The following is a 13589-nucleotide window of genomic DNA, read 5'->3' on the forward strand; positions in this document are numbered from 1 at the left end:
ATGAAATTTTACTCTTTTTATATTGACCAACATTTTTAGACCTTCAGAAATGACTATTTTCTTTACATATAAACACTGTAATTTTCTATTTCCAGTTTCTCTAAAAGACAATGATCTTTGAAGGCTACAGCCTTTTCTCTCCGTTTTCACTAACTAGTTTGTAGAGCTCACATGCAATTAAAAAGGCTCAATAATGCCAAATTACGTACTATCCCTCCAAGTTGGCCTACAAACTACTTCTAGATTGCTCTAACACAAATTTACCACCAAAATTGCATAGCTCCAATATTTGAAACCTTTTATGCTCTTTATTATTATATCAAAATATATTATTATTGCTTCTAAGCCTACTCTGACCTTAATTTACCAACTCGATGTTGTTTCTCATAATTCCATCACTTTATTCAATTTAACAATATAACAATATGGGGAGAAATACAGAAATAAAAAAAACAGCCTGTCTGGAGCACAAAGCCAGCCAAAAGAGGGAGAGATCTGAAAGTAATTAATTACAATATAACATATTAAGTACTACAGTAGACATAAATACTATATAGCAGAACCACCATAACTCTTGTCAGAATGGAACAATGACCACACTGGAGGAAACGACATTTGGGCTCGAAAATGAGAATTTCTCTCCAAGTCAGTGTGACAGCATTGTAATATCAACGTACCAGTTTCTTCATCTTTGTATCCCAGCACCTTACCATAGTGTCTAGTACAGAGTAGGCAGGTACTTCAGACATGGATGGATGAATGGATGGCAGCACAGAAAAGAGGATAAAATGGTAAAAAGACATATATCAACATTAAGAATATGGTTAGATTAAAATGGGACAAAACTGGAACCAGTAAATTAGATAAGACATTCCAAAACCATTATGTAAGAAAGTGACACAGGAAAAAATAACTCTAAAAGATATTTAGGATTAAAATTAACAGGATTTGGTGTGACTAACTGGACTAAGGGGAAACGAGCATAACAAAAAAGTGTAAGAAAGAAGCTGCCAAAGTTTTTGGCTTATGTGACTAGGCTGACAGTGGTGCCATTCACTGAGATTGGGAATAGAAGTAGGGAATTCGAGTTCAGTTTAGGTAAGGAAGCACTAAGGCAATATCGAGTAGGAAACTGGAATGAAACTCAGAAGAGGTCAAGATTAGAAATAAAGAGGTGGAGATTACTGCATACAGGTAATGAGAACAAAGCCCTAAATATAGACGAGATTACCAGAAACACTTAAAACCTGGAAAGAGGGCCGCGGACAGAACACTCAGACAACCAATACTGCTTTTATTTTACATGTTACAACATTGCCACATTAAATTATATAGTTACAATACAGATAATGGCCAATACAATGTTGAGGATATAGCAAATGCTTTAAAAATACGAACTGCATACCTGAATTAATTGAAAAATAAATTAACTCAAATTGAGACATAAAAAATCACTTCTTAAAACTAACTTAAGGCTGATCACAGAGGCTCATGCCTGTAATCCCAGCACTTTGGGAGGCTGAGGCAGGCAGGCTGCTTGAGCCCAGGAGTTCAAGAATAGCCTGGGCAACACGTTAAAACCCTATCTCTAAGAAAAATACAAAAATTAACTGAGCATAGTGGCATGCACCTGTAGACCCAGCTACGTGGGAGGATCACCAGAGCCTGGAGGTCAAAGTTACAGGAAGGTGATCGCACCACTTCAATCATCCTGGGTGGCAGAGTGAGACCCTGTATCTTAACAAACACACACATACATGCACTAAATGAAAAGTTTCTTTTTCCACCGGAAATAATGTTACAATTATATAATTAATAAACTAGTTATAATGTTTAATATAAAATATTAAAATCTAAAGTTGTTACACTTCCAAAAAGTGTATTTTAAAATAATACTAAAAAATACATATTAACTAATTTAAAGAAAAGCAAGTCTAAATTTGGAGTGATAAGGGCTACAATGCTGTTACTTGATAATTTCTCACAAGTATTAATATCAACTTTACCAACCTTTGTTGAATATTAACACATACTAATAACAAATATTACCCAATAGTTGCAAGAATAGGATTAAATACATGACTTGAGAAGGCCAAAGTTAGTAACTAAATTAGAATACAATAAAAGAAAAATTATCTTTGGGTCCTTTTCCCTTGTTTACAAACATGTACACAAAATTTAGAGCATTCTTGAACACATTTACAATAACAAATAAAGTAAACAAAAATGTGCTATTAAAAGATAGACAAGCACAGACATGGTGGCTCATGCTGGTAATCCCAGCCCTTTGGGAAGTCAAGGAGGGCAGATCACCTCAGGTCAGGAGTTCAAGACCAGCCTGGCCAACATGATGAAACCCCATCTTAAATAAAAATACAAAAATTAGCTGGATGTGGTGGCTCACACCGCCTGTAGTGTAAGCTGCTCTGAAGGCTGAGGCACAAGAATCGCTTGAGATCACGCAACTGTACCACTGCACTCCAGCCTGGGCCAACTGAGTGAGACTCTGTCTCAAAAAAAAAAAAAAAAAAAAAANAAAAAAAAAAAAAAAAAAAAAAAAAAAAAAAAAAAAAGGGTAGACAAAAGGTTTTTTTAATTAACCTTTATGGCAGCAGAAGAAAGCAAGCAACTTTCCTTGACTGGATCACTTTTAGGTCACATCAGTAACATTTTCTGTATTTTAAATGCAAACAAAAGAAAATATATATTAACAATACTAATTTCCAATTTTTATATCATAAGGGTTGATTTTCATTACTCTGAAATGAAAATTTCAAAAGTTACATTGCAAAAAATGTTTAGGTTACAAAAAATGAACAATCTGGTCTGATATTAATTATTCCATATTACATAGCCACATATTGACAAACACAAATTCAAAATGCATAGCCTACCTAATAAAAATAAGCAATATCAATTGTGTGTGTGTGTCCACATGTGCATATATGATTTATATATATGTATAACTTACCTACCTTAAGGCAAAATTTTTCCCTAATACTAAAGCAACCCTACATAGCATCATGCATCTGGGCTATCTTCCTTTGATGACATATGCTCAAATAATGAAAACTAATTTTAACACATGTGAAATCAAAATACATAATTAAAAATACAAGTTAAAAAAGCACACATATAGTACTTGCATCAGAATGCCAACTTTTTTCCTTTTCAGTACCCATAATCATTTCAATTTATGTACAAAGAACTCTAATAAATCACTGATTAAAGATAAATCTGTAATCCCCACCCCTACCCCAGACAGAGTCATGCTCTGTTACCCAGGATGGAGTACAGTGGTGTCATCTCAGCTCACTGCAACCTCCATCTCCCAGGTTCAAGTGATTCTCCTGCCTCAGCCTCCTGAGTAGCTGGGATTACAGGTAATCACCACACCAGGCTAATTTTTGTATTCTTAGTAGAGGTGGGATTTCACCCTGTTGGCCAGGCTGGTCTCAAACTCTTGACCTTGTGATCCGCTCACCTCAGACTCCCACCATGCCTGGCCCATATAAATCTTTTAAATCTTTTTAGCATCTTGATTTTTAATTCATTCTGAGCAACACGTCCTATCTTACATATTTTACATATTTCAATATTTTAATGTAGTAAAACCAGTTCAGTGGAGTTTAAATCTTATCTTGATGAGCTATTCTAACTTATCACTCACTGTTATAGAGTACAGACAGCAACAGTGACTTTTTAACATCTCATCCTCATGGAGACAGTGTAGAGTAGAAATCTGAATGCCTAAACTGAATGTCAATGTCACCATAGAGGTCGGTCCCTGGAAACAATGACTTAACCTAAGGTCTTTGTTTCTTTATTTGGAAACAGGTAAGATACCTACTGAAGCACTTATTGTGAGGATTTAACAAAATAATACTTAGCATAGTGCCTAGCAGAGGAGGTAATTAATGTTAATTTCTTTCACAATGCTTATGTTATGGACTGAAGATCTGTATACCCCCAAAATTCACATGTCCTAACCTCCCAGTGTGATGTTCTAACCTCCCAGTGTGACGGCTATTAGAGGTGGGCCTTTGGGAAGTAATTAGGTTCAGATTAGGTCCTGAGGGTGAGACCCTCTCATGATGGGATTTGTGTCCTTTTAAGTAGAAAAGAAAAAGACATTCCCACTTCTCCCTCCCCTCCCTTTTCCTACCTCCCTCCCACTTCACCTGCAGGCAGGGAGGCAAGGCCTTAAGAATACACAGGGAGAACACAGCTGAGAGGACAGCTGGTTACCAGATTTCAGACTTCCAGCCCTCGGACCTGTAAGAAAATATGTGTCTTTTAAGCCACCTCAATGTATGGTATTTTGTTATAGCAGTCTGAGTAAACTAAGGTAACATCAAAAAATATTTTCAAAAGGATACTTTGGAGAGCAAGGTAATTTTCACTTCTTCCCAATATGCCACAGATCTGTAAACCAACATCCTCAAACAGTATTCAGTATTGTAAGTTACTGCAGAACATGATAACATTATTTATTCGATTTACTGGTAGATGTTTATGGTTTTCCATGATGGCCAACAGGGAGAGAAAGACAGGGGCCACCAGAGAGAGGAAGACAGGCTAGGAACAATAACCTACACTCAGGTACATTCAACACATTTTTCTGGCAATCCCTTAGCAATTCCTCTTGCCAGGTCAATATTTTGCAGAAATCAAAAGTCACCACCAACTAACTATACTAGAAGCAAAATAATAACAAAGAAACTACTAATGAAAATAAAAATTCTTAAAGGCCAGTCTAATTGGTCCTCTCCCCGCCAGTTCAAATAAATTGCCAACATTTGAACGCTAGTGAGCTACACTAGGTTCACTATGACAGGTAGTTTTTTTACTTCACAAATGCTACATAGAGCACATTTTTAAACCCCATAAACCTTCTATTTATCTTCAGCATTTAAAATGCGAAGTGTTATAACCACTTCATGAAACATACTTTAAATGCTGATTAAAAGTTTAGGCAAAAATTAATTATCCATTTAAAACTATTCATTCTTCCCATGTATGAAAAGTGAGACTTTTCTTTTTTTTTTTTTTTTCTGAGACCAAGTTTTGCTCTTGTTGCCCAGACCAGAGTGCAATGGCTCGATCTCAGCTCACCGTAACCTCCACCTCCAGGGTTCTCCTGCCTCAGCCTCCTGAGTAGCTGGGATTACAAGTGTGAGCCACCGTGCCTAGCTAATTTGTATTTTTTCGTTTCTCCATGTTAGGCAGGTCTTGAACTCCTGACCTCAGGTGATCCACCCACCTCAGCCTCCCTAAGTGCTGGGATTACAGGCGTGAGCCACCGAGCCCAGCCAACAATTTTTTAAATAGATAAAATTCCCTAGAGAATGTAATTTTTACAATATAGCAATAAATTAAGTAATTATCCATCCTGGAAATCTAAAACAACAAACAAAATACAAAGAAGATCCTGGAAGTCTAAATGCCACGTAAATGAATGCCAGCGCATGGTTGTAAAATTTTATAAAGACTAGGAAACATCAATAAAGATTCAAAATGTAATGCCTTATAAATATTCAGCACTAGTAGACAATAACAAAGAAAATCATAGGGTAAAAAATTTTATGTTCTTAGATAACTGTTATAATATTAAGGGGCACTGTCATAGCCATTTTTGAATAGCTACCTCAGTTGCCATTACAGCTTCCATTGTTCACAATAAAATAGTTCCATTGTTTTTCAGTGAAAGAAGAAAAATATTGCTGAAAATAAGGAAAAAACCAAGCCTCAACAATGCAAACAAAATGATTTTACATGCCATTTCTTTCCACCATAATTGTAGGACTGAACTAGTATCTGCTGAAAACTAAACGTGTCAACAAATATATACCTTAAAATCTGTGTTTAGTCAACACAGCTATCCTGTGCTACAGGGCAAATTAAATTTTCTTTTTTCTTTTTAATAAAAACCAGTCTCTTTCTAATAAGTCATTGGTTGGAAGAATTGATCCCCGAGCATATGTTTCCTTACTATATATGTATCTCTTTTTGTTTTTTCATTCTGGTAACCAGAGTACATATGACAGGCTGCATTATTTCAAATACCTAACACTAAAAGTTACTTTTGGGCCTGAATCTAAGGATGAGAATGATACATTTTAGAGAAGCTTCTTTTACTACAGCAATGGGCAAATTATGGTATTAACAAGACTTTAATTCTACATTTACATTTTTTCTCATTGTAAATGTAATGTGAAACTTGTAAATACAGGGAAAAAATGTTTGATCACGAATATCACCATTCAGAAACCTTGCTACTTTTTCGTAGATTTCCATCTACTGACATTCAAAGTTCAATTTTCTAATTCAATACTGATAAATATGTAGGAAAAAAAATCAACGTATCCTCAATATGGCCTTTTAATTATATGACCTGTCAGTTTCACAAAAGTCTCTAAAACGTTTCAAGTGGTGGGGTGGGGTAGGGAGTCCCATAATTCAGACACTAGTCCAGAAACTGAAGTCTCTTCCACTATGTTTATATGTCAACCGTTTAACGGCAGTGAGCGGCAAGATATGACTTCGTACAGTGATATCAACATTAATGTACCTATATCAAACAGGCTTTGCTTTTATTTTCTTTCCATTTATATTTCAATAGTGCTTTATTTTCAAAGGTTAAAAATAATCAAATAATAACCTTTATCTTCACAATAATTTTACCTAAGCTTAAATTCAAAGACTCCTTTTTTTTTAAGCCAGCCATTCAAACTATTGCTTCTGGCCTATGAGATGGTTTGCCAGATAAAATAATATTCTTTATATTCCAATATTCTCTCTCATAACAAAATTTAAGGAATATCCCTTGTAGTCACATTTTCTTTTGTTCCAACCCACTGTTTATGGGAGCATGTAGATGTTAGAATTGCAAAAACTGAAATGATTTCACTAACAAGGCAACATCTCAACGTTTAATAAATAAGTCAACTCCTCAGACTCTTAAAAGAATGAAACAAAACCAATTATATTACCGCTAGCAATTTCCCCTTAAACATGAGTTTAGTCTTATTTCTAGTTTCAAGGGAAGCTTTGGTCTACTCAAGGTATCAAAGGTCTTCGAATCCCATTCATTTTCTTCTGCCCAAGAGTTATACAAAGCACGTCTAAAACAGAGTAAGTTAAGTTTGTTACTTTGATCTTCTTACACAAACGCCTTTTATAAGAAATCTTTCCACAAAGCCTCAAAAAAGAATCAGCAAAGTTTGGGGAAAAAATTACCTGTCTTTAGATCAAACATTTCCTGATAAGTAACTGAATAAGGTCTGGCTGCCAGGAATACACTTTGCTGACCCCAGGAATGGCCAAGTCTCAAAACAAATTTGCCTCTTCTGTATGTTGAAAGCGACCTGTTATGATCTGATATTAATTTTGACTAAGAGGTGATAGAACATGACCAACGACGTGTCTTTGGTGGACATATTCATATAAAGGAGGAGAGAGCCACATATTTCAGCTAAATGCTTTTGCCACTTTTGCAGAAGAAAAGCTAATTGTTAACGGCCATGTGACATTATAGATCCCAGAAAAGGAAACGGTGGGAGGAAGAAAGAGGAGTTCAAGGCAGTTCAGGGTCAGAACAAGCTCAGGCATCCTGTCATTAACAAACGTTCCCCAAGCTGAAGGCAAAATACTGCTTACCCGAAAAGGAGTGGGTGAAAAGTAGGGGGAGAATGAGGGGAAAACCACAGGAGAGTCAATGTGGCAGTGTGGGGGTGATAGGGAGGGAGGGAATCTGGAGCTATCCAGCTGAGTTGGGGAGCAAAAGCATCGGGCACAAAAATGCTGAGAAAAGCAACTGCGACGGAGACCACAGCACCAGGCACCTTCCTCCCCCCATTTTCCCCTCCCCAACGGCTTGCTGGGTTTCCCACATTCCCTCCACCTCCGCTCCTGACCAACACTCCGGGGTGTGACCCACCAGCAGGAGGCTGCCCTGATCTTTGTCTCTGCCCGCTCCCCACGCTCGGGCTCCTCCTCCGCGCTCCCCACCGCGCACAGCTCCGGCGTCTCCAAGGAGCTGCAGGCGCCGCAGCCGCCGCCTCCTCGCCCACCTCCCGCGGACCCGCGCCCCTTCCTTCCCCTCCCGGGCAGCGCCGCCCGCGCCTCCAGCTCCACCCCCGCCGAGGGGACCTTTGTGTCTCGGGGGACTTTCGGCCTCTTTCCCCTCCTCCGCCTCGCGGGGGGACCGGCCTTCCCCGGAGACCAAGGCGGCAGCAAGCACCGGAGGCGGCGGCGTCTGTTTGTGTCGGCGCCTCCAGGGAAGCAGCGGGCAGACACTCACACCCCACCGAGCCCCGGAAATGCCCGGGCGACCCAGGGTCCGCGCTGGCCCCGAGGGGTGACAAGGGGACGCGAGCCCCCAGTGCCGCGCCTCCTCGCTCAACTTCCCGACTGGGCCTGAGCCTCTCGTGCCCCCAGCAGCCCCCAACCCCGCCTCTGTCCCACGCAGCCGCCCGACCCCGCGGCCGACCCCACACCACGGGAAAGCGCACCGCGGACGCCGGCCGCCAACTCACCAGCAAGAACGGAGACCGCCGGGGCGAGGCGAGGCGAGGCGAGGAGAGGCGCGGGGGGGAAGCGGCTCCGCGGCGACCGGATGCAGGTCCGGGTCCCAGCGGCTGGCAGACGTGAGGCGCCTCCGAGCGCAGGCCTCCGCGGCCGCAACCGCCTTCCGGCTCTTGCCGCGGGTCCGGAGCTTCGGGAGGGGCCGCGGGTGTCTCACGCGTTGCCAAGTCCCCCGGTCAACATGGCTCCCGCGCCGAAGAGCCACCCGGACGGCCCACTAATCCCCTCGGAACAGCCAGGCGCGAGCGGGGCGGGCGCCGACGGTGGGCTGAGGCGGTCCGGCCGGGCGCTGGCTCCTTCTTCTCCGCGGCTCTGTGGCGGCCCGCGGGGAGCTCAGGAGACTGCGGGCGGCCGCGTTCGCTCCCTGCGTGTACGTCGCTTTCGCACTCGCCGGCTGCGGATTGACGCCTCCGCCTGTTCCCCGGGAGAGCGAGCGCAAGAGAAAAAAGACTTTTATTGAAACGCTCCAACCAGCGGCGGCGGAGAAAAGCGACCGGCCGCGGGAGCTTCCCCCACCCCCGCCTCCACCCCCGCCTGAGCCGCTCGCCGGGGGCAGCGCGACCCCTGCCGGCGGCGGCGGCGGCGGCGGCGGCAGGGGCGGGGCCGAGGGGCGGGGCGGGTGTCCCCGGGAAACTCCCCGCCCCGAAGTGCGGGCCTTGGGGGAGCCGCGGGAGGGGGCCAGGGGACCCTACCGGAATGAGGGCCTGTCCGCAGCGACTGGGGGAGAAATTGTGCGAATAATGCAGCCCCTCCAACTTCCCCCCGCCCCTCAACTTCCCTCGGCCCCAAGCAAAACCAAAACTCTTGCTTCAGTTCTACAAGTAACTATTGTTAGAGGTGTCCGTGCCACAATTCTCCATTGGCTTTCTAGAGAGTCCATGTCAAAGGACCCACACTGATGGCTGCAGTTTTTCTCCTTTGTTGTGTGTGGGTTCGTAAGTACTAGTGCCGCAGTCTTTCACACACACCGCATCTATTCTTTTAAACTACAGTACAGTGTTTTGTATATATTATTATGTACCGGGCAAGATGCTGAGTCCTCTGAGGACAGAAAGTCTAGCTGGGACGAAAAACGATCAACAACTGTAATAAAAATCCGAATGTCATGAGAAGAGAAATACAAAGTGCTATGAAAACAGAAAGGACTACTGTTCCACGGGTTAGGTTTTATTTTCTTGGGGGAGGCGGGCCGCTAGAGGTTGGCCCAGTTTCTGCAAATGTTTTTACTTTCTCCTTTCCCAGAGGCTAAAAGCTAGTTCTGGAATGAACAGCACAGTGGTAGTGAAGACAAACTAAAGTAATACTGACCCACTTTTTTCCACTAATAAGGATGAAAGCATAAAGTAAAAACAAACTTCAATCCCTAGAGGGAGATAATGAGAGGACTGAAAAAAGAGAGTAGGGACCGGATGTAGGCAACATAAGCAAGAAAAAAAAAACCACATGAAAGACCTGTGAAGTGAGATATAATTTTTTTTTCAATGTTAACACCCGGAAGTAGAAGCTGCATTTTTAATACAGTTTGAAATCACATTATGTGCTAAAAACTTCGGAGAACTGTCTTTTTGGATTTAGGAATGAATCCTTTCCCCTTTAAAAATGCTGTATGCTGACATCTTTTTATTATTTAGTGGGGCAAAGTTGAATGCATCTACAGTCATATCCAACTATCATACATGTCAATCAGGCTTCTCCCATGCCTCTAAAATTGCCAGGACCCGTAAATTAGCAACAATTATGCTCTACACGTATTTAACACTTGTTTACCAACCAAGAATGCAAATATACATAACAAGCTTTCCGTTAGAACAAGTGTTCTTTGTTTAAAATCACTGTTAATGAGGCCTTTTAGATTTGTCCAAGTCAAACTAGGAACTTTAGAATATAGCAAGATGTAGCATCATTTTCTGAGTTCTTTTTAAGTTGTAGAGAAGGAAGCATTTATACAAGGCCTATTTATGTGCAAGGATTTTAATATACTTGCCTCATCTAAATTAGTACTTTAGTAAATATCAAAAAAAAAGAACCACCAAAAAAGGGAGTCTATGAAATGGCATCCTGAGTTTCAGCATTAATACTTCTACCTTCGTATCATTATATTAGAATTACTACATGAGAAATAAAAAGATTATTCTGTCTCATCCAAAGCACCCTCTCCATTGGCTCCCTGCAACCTCAGCCTCCCGGGTTCAAGCAATTCTCCTGCCTCAGCCTCCTGAGTAGCTGAGATTACAGGCATGTGACACCACACCCTGCTAATTTTGTATTTTTAGTAGAGATGGGGTTTCACCATGTTCGCCAGGTTGGTCTCAAACTCTTGACCTCAGGTGATCCACCAGCCTGGGCCTCCCAAAGTGCTGGAATTATAGGTGTGAGCCACCGTGCCCAGCTGATTTGTTCTTTAAATTAAAAAAAAAAATTACAGATTGCACAATATTTATTTAATTACTTTTCATTTTTATTTTATTTATGTATTTATTTAAATGAAATGGAGTCTCACTATGCCAACAACCCAGACTGGCCTTAAACTCCTGGCATCAAACAATCCTCCAACCTGAGCCTCCCAAAGTACTGAGATTACAGGCAGGACCCACCACCCCTGGCCTACTTATTTATCTTTTTAAGTTTTTATTTATTTATTTATTTATTTTTAGATGGAATGACACTTTGTCACCCAGGCTAAAATGCAATGGCACAATCTTGGCTCATTGCAGCCTCCGCCTCCCAGGTTCAAGCGATTCTTCTGCCTCCGCCTCCCAAGTAGCTGGGACTACAGGCAACCGTAGCCTGGCTAATTTTTGTATTTTTAGTAGAGGTGGAGTTTTGCCATGTTGGCCAGGCTGGTCTGGAATGGTCGCTTATGCCTGTAATCCCAGCACTTTGGGAGGCTGGGGCAGGCAGATCACTTGAAGTCAGGAGTTTGAGCCCAGCCTGGCCAACATAGCAAAAACGCCATCTCTACTAAAAATACAAAAATTAGCCGGGTGGTGGCAGGTGCCTGTAATCCCAGCTACTGGAGAGGCTGAGGCAGGAGAATAGCTTGAATACCAGGGGCAGAGCTTGCAGTGAGCCAAGATCATGCCACTGCACTACAGCTTCGGTGACAGAGCAAGACTCCGTCTGAAAAAAAAAAAAAAAAAAAATATATATATATATATATGTAATGTTGTGATCATGCTAGTTGTTTTTTCCCTAGATTGTAATATAGGCTTTTTTTTAACCTTGTAAAACTATGTTAAATTATAAAATTATTTACTTAGAATATTTTCCTGTGATTAATAGATATTCCATAGTGGTTCCTGAAAGAGAAAGATGAGGAAGAATTCCAAGATCAAATCCACTTAAGAAATGCCACATGCTTTATCTCCCTTTTGGAAATTTACAATATACATTTACATATTTAAGACTCTTAGAAGTTCTGAGATTAAAAAATAATTTTATTTCCAGTGAAACAAGTATATCCCAAAGTGTTTTCACCATAGAGTAGCTGTATCATGGGACATATGTGAAAATATTGAGGGGAGAATATTGAAGGTGATTGAACTTTGGACAATTGATAAGTCCAGAAAATCTTTGCTGGGATTCACATTCTGAAAATGACACTGGGAAACAAATATAAAACATTCAGATAAGATACAAAAAAGAAACACTTAAGCTGGTTTTCAGCCTCAGTGGGTCTCAGCAATGTTACCTGGGAATTTCTTAGAAATGCAAGTTCTCAGTTCCAACTCCAGCTGAATCAGAAACTCTGGGGTGGGGTGCAGCAAACTGTTTACTAAGATTTACTAAGATGCTGTGTTGTACAATAAACTTTGAGAACCACTGCTCTATCTACAATGTCAATACATAGCTTTAGTTACAAAACAATTTTCCATACGTCTGAATTTCTGGACTATTTCTAATTATTAATTCATATTTCTTACAAATTCTCAAAGAAATTAGATAACTGATCAAATTGAAAAAAACTCTTTTTGTCTGGGTTCATTCCCTATTTTACTAGCCTGAATCATACAGGAAGTCTATTTGTTTGTTTGTTTGTTTGTTTGTTTCACAAGAAGAGTAAAACAAAATAAGCTAAGGACGCTAAGGACGACAATCAATTATTTCCCTCTAATATCACTTGAGCAAAATAATTTTACATTTGGTAAAAATGAAGCTGTAGGCGAGAAAAAAGTTTTGTCAAAGGCTTTTTAAAACCTGCTTCAAAAACGAAACATCTAGCCTGGCCTTAACATTTATTTTTAGTATTTTGTACCATCCTAACACCTGCAAAACAGCTATATACCATTGCATAATGATACAATTGTATCCTGTCACTTAAAGGTTAACTGTAGAGGTTTGACAGAGTCAGATCTATTTGAGATCATTATCAGAATATTTCCATAGATTTACAAGTTACAAATTTGGAGAGGGAAATTTCTTCCCTGTTTATATGTAAAATTGCCAATTTGGAGTACCAGACTTAACCCTAGAGGATGAATAACATCTGAGACATTTGGTCTAGTCCAGGGAGCATTATAAAAAGCTTTCAGCAGAGTGATGTCATGTGTCCTTACAAAGGAAATGAATCCAGGAACCAAACCCAATCTTTGGCAGTTAAGGTGGACATAATTTTCAAACATTTTATTTTAAAATGAAAATTTTCTCTAGTTGCTGACAAAATGCTTAGGGAGAGTTAGTTTCCAGGCTTCCAATAAGACTGCATACAGGTCTCTATTAAGAAATTAAGATGGGATTAAATAGTTTTTCTTTCTTTCTTTTTTAAATGTGATATTAATACCTCAACTAGATTAATGTTCTATCTCTGAGAAAAAGCAGATATGGGCCTTAATCAAATAAAATACATTTAAAATTTATTTGAGCTTTTTGAAAAATATGAAACAACATGAAGCCATCTTTTTTCTTTTCCTTTTTTTTTTTTTTTTTTTTTTTTTGAGATTTTGAGGTGGACTGTCACTCTGTTACCCAGGCTGGAGTGCAGTGGCTCGATCTAGACTCACTGC

At 40.5% G+C, this 13589-nt stretch overlaps 1 protein-coding gene across 1 annotated transcript in view; it reads right to left on the minus strand.

Moving 5' to 3' along the window:
• CDK17 (cyclin dependent kinase 17) overlaps positions 1 to 9042 on the minus strand; it is a 120032-nt gene extending 110990 nt beyond the window's left edge. Inside the window, exon 1 of the mRNA XM_017516283.2 lies at positions 8538 to 9042. The gene's annotated coding sequence lies outside the window, so the exon portion shown is untranslated. The remainder of the gene's footprint in view (positions 1 to 8537) is intronic.
• Positions 9043 to 13589: the final 4547 nt, after the last annotated feature.

Source organism: Cebus imitator, unplaced genomic scaffold (assembly GCF_001604975.1).
Source record: "Cebus imitator isolate Cc_AM_T3 unplaced genomic scaffold, Cebus_imitator-1.0 Scaffold18, whole genome shotgun sequence".
Classification (NCBI taxonomy): Eukaryota; Metazoa; Chordata; class Mammalia; order Primates; family Cebidae; genus Cebus; species Cebus imitator.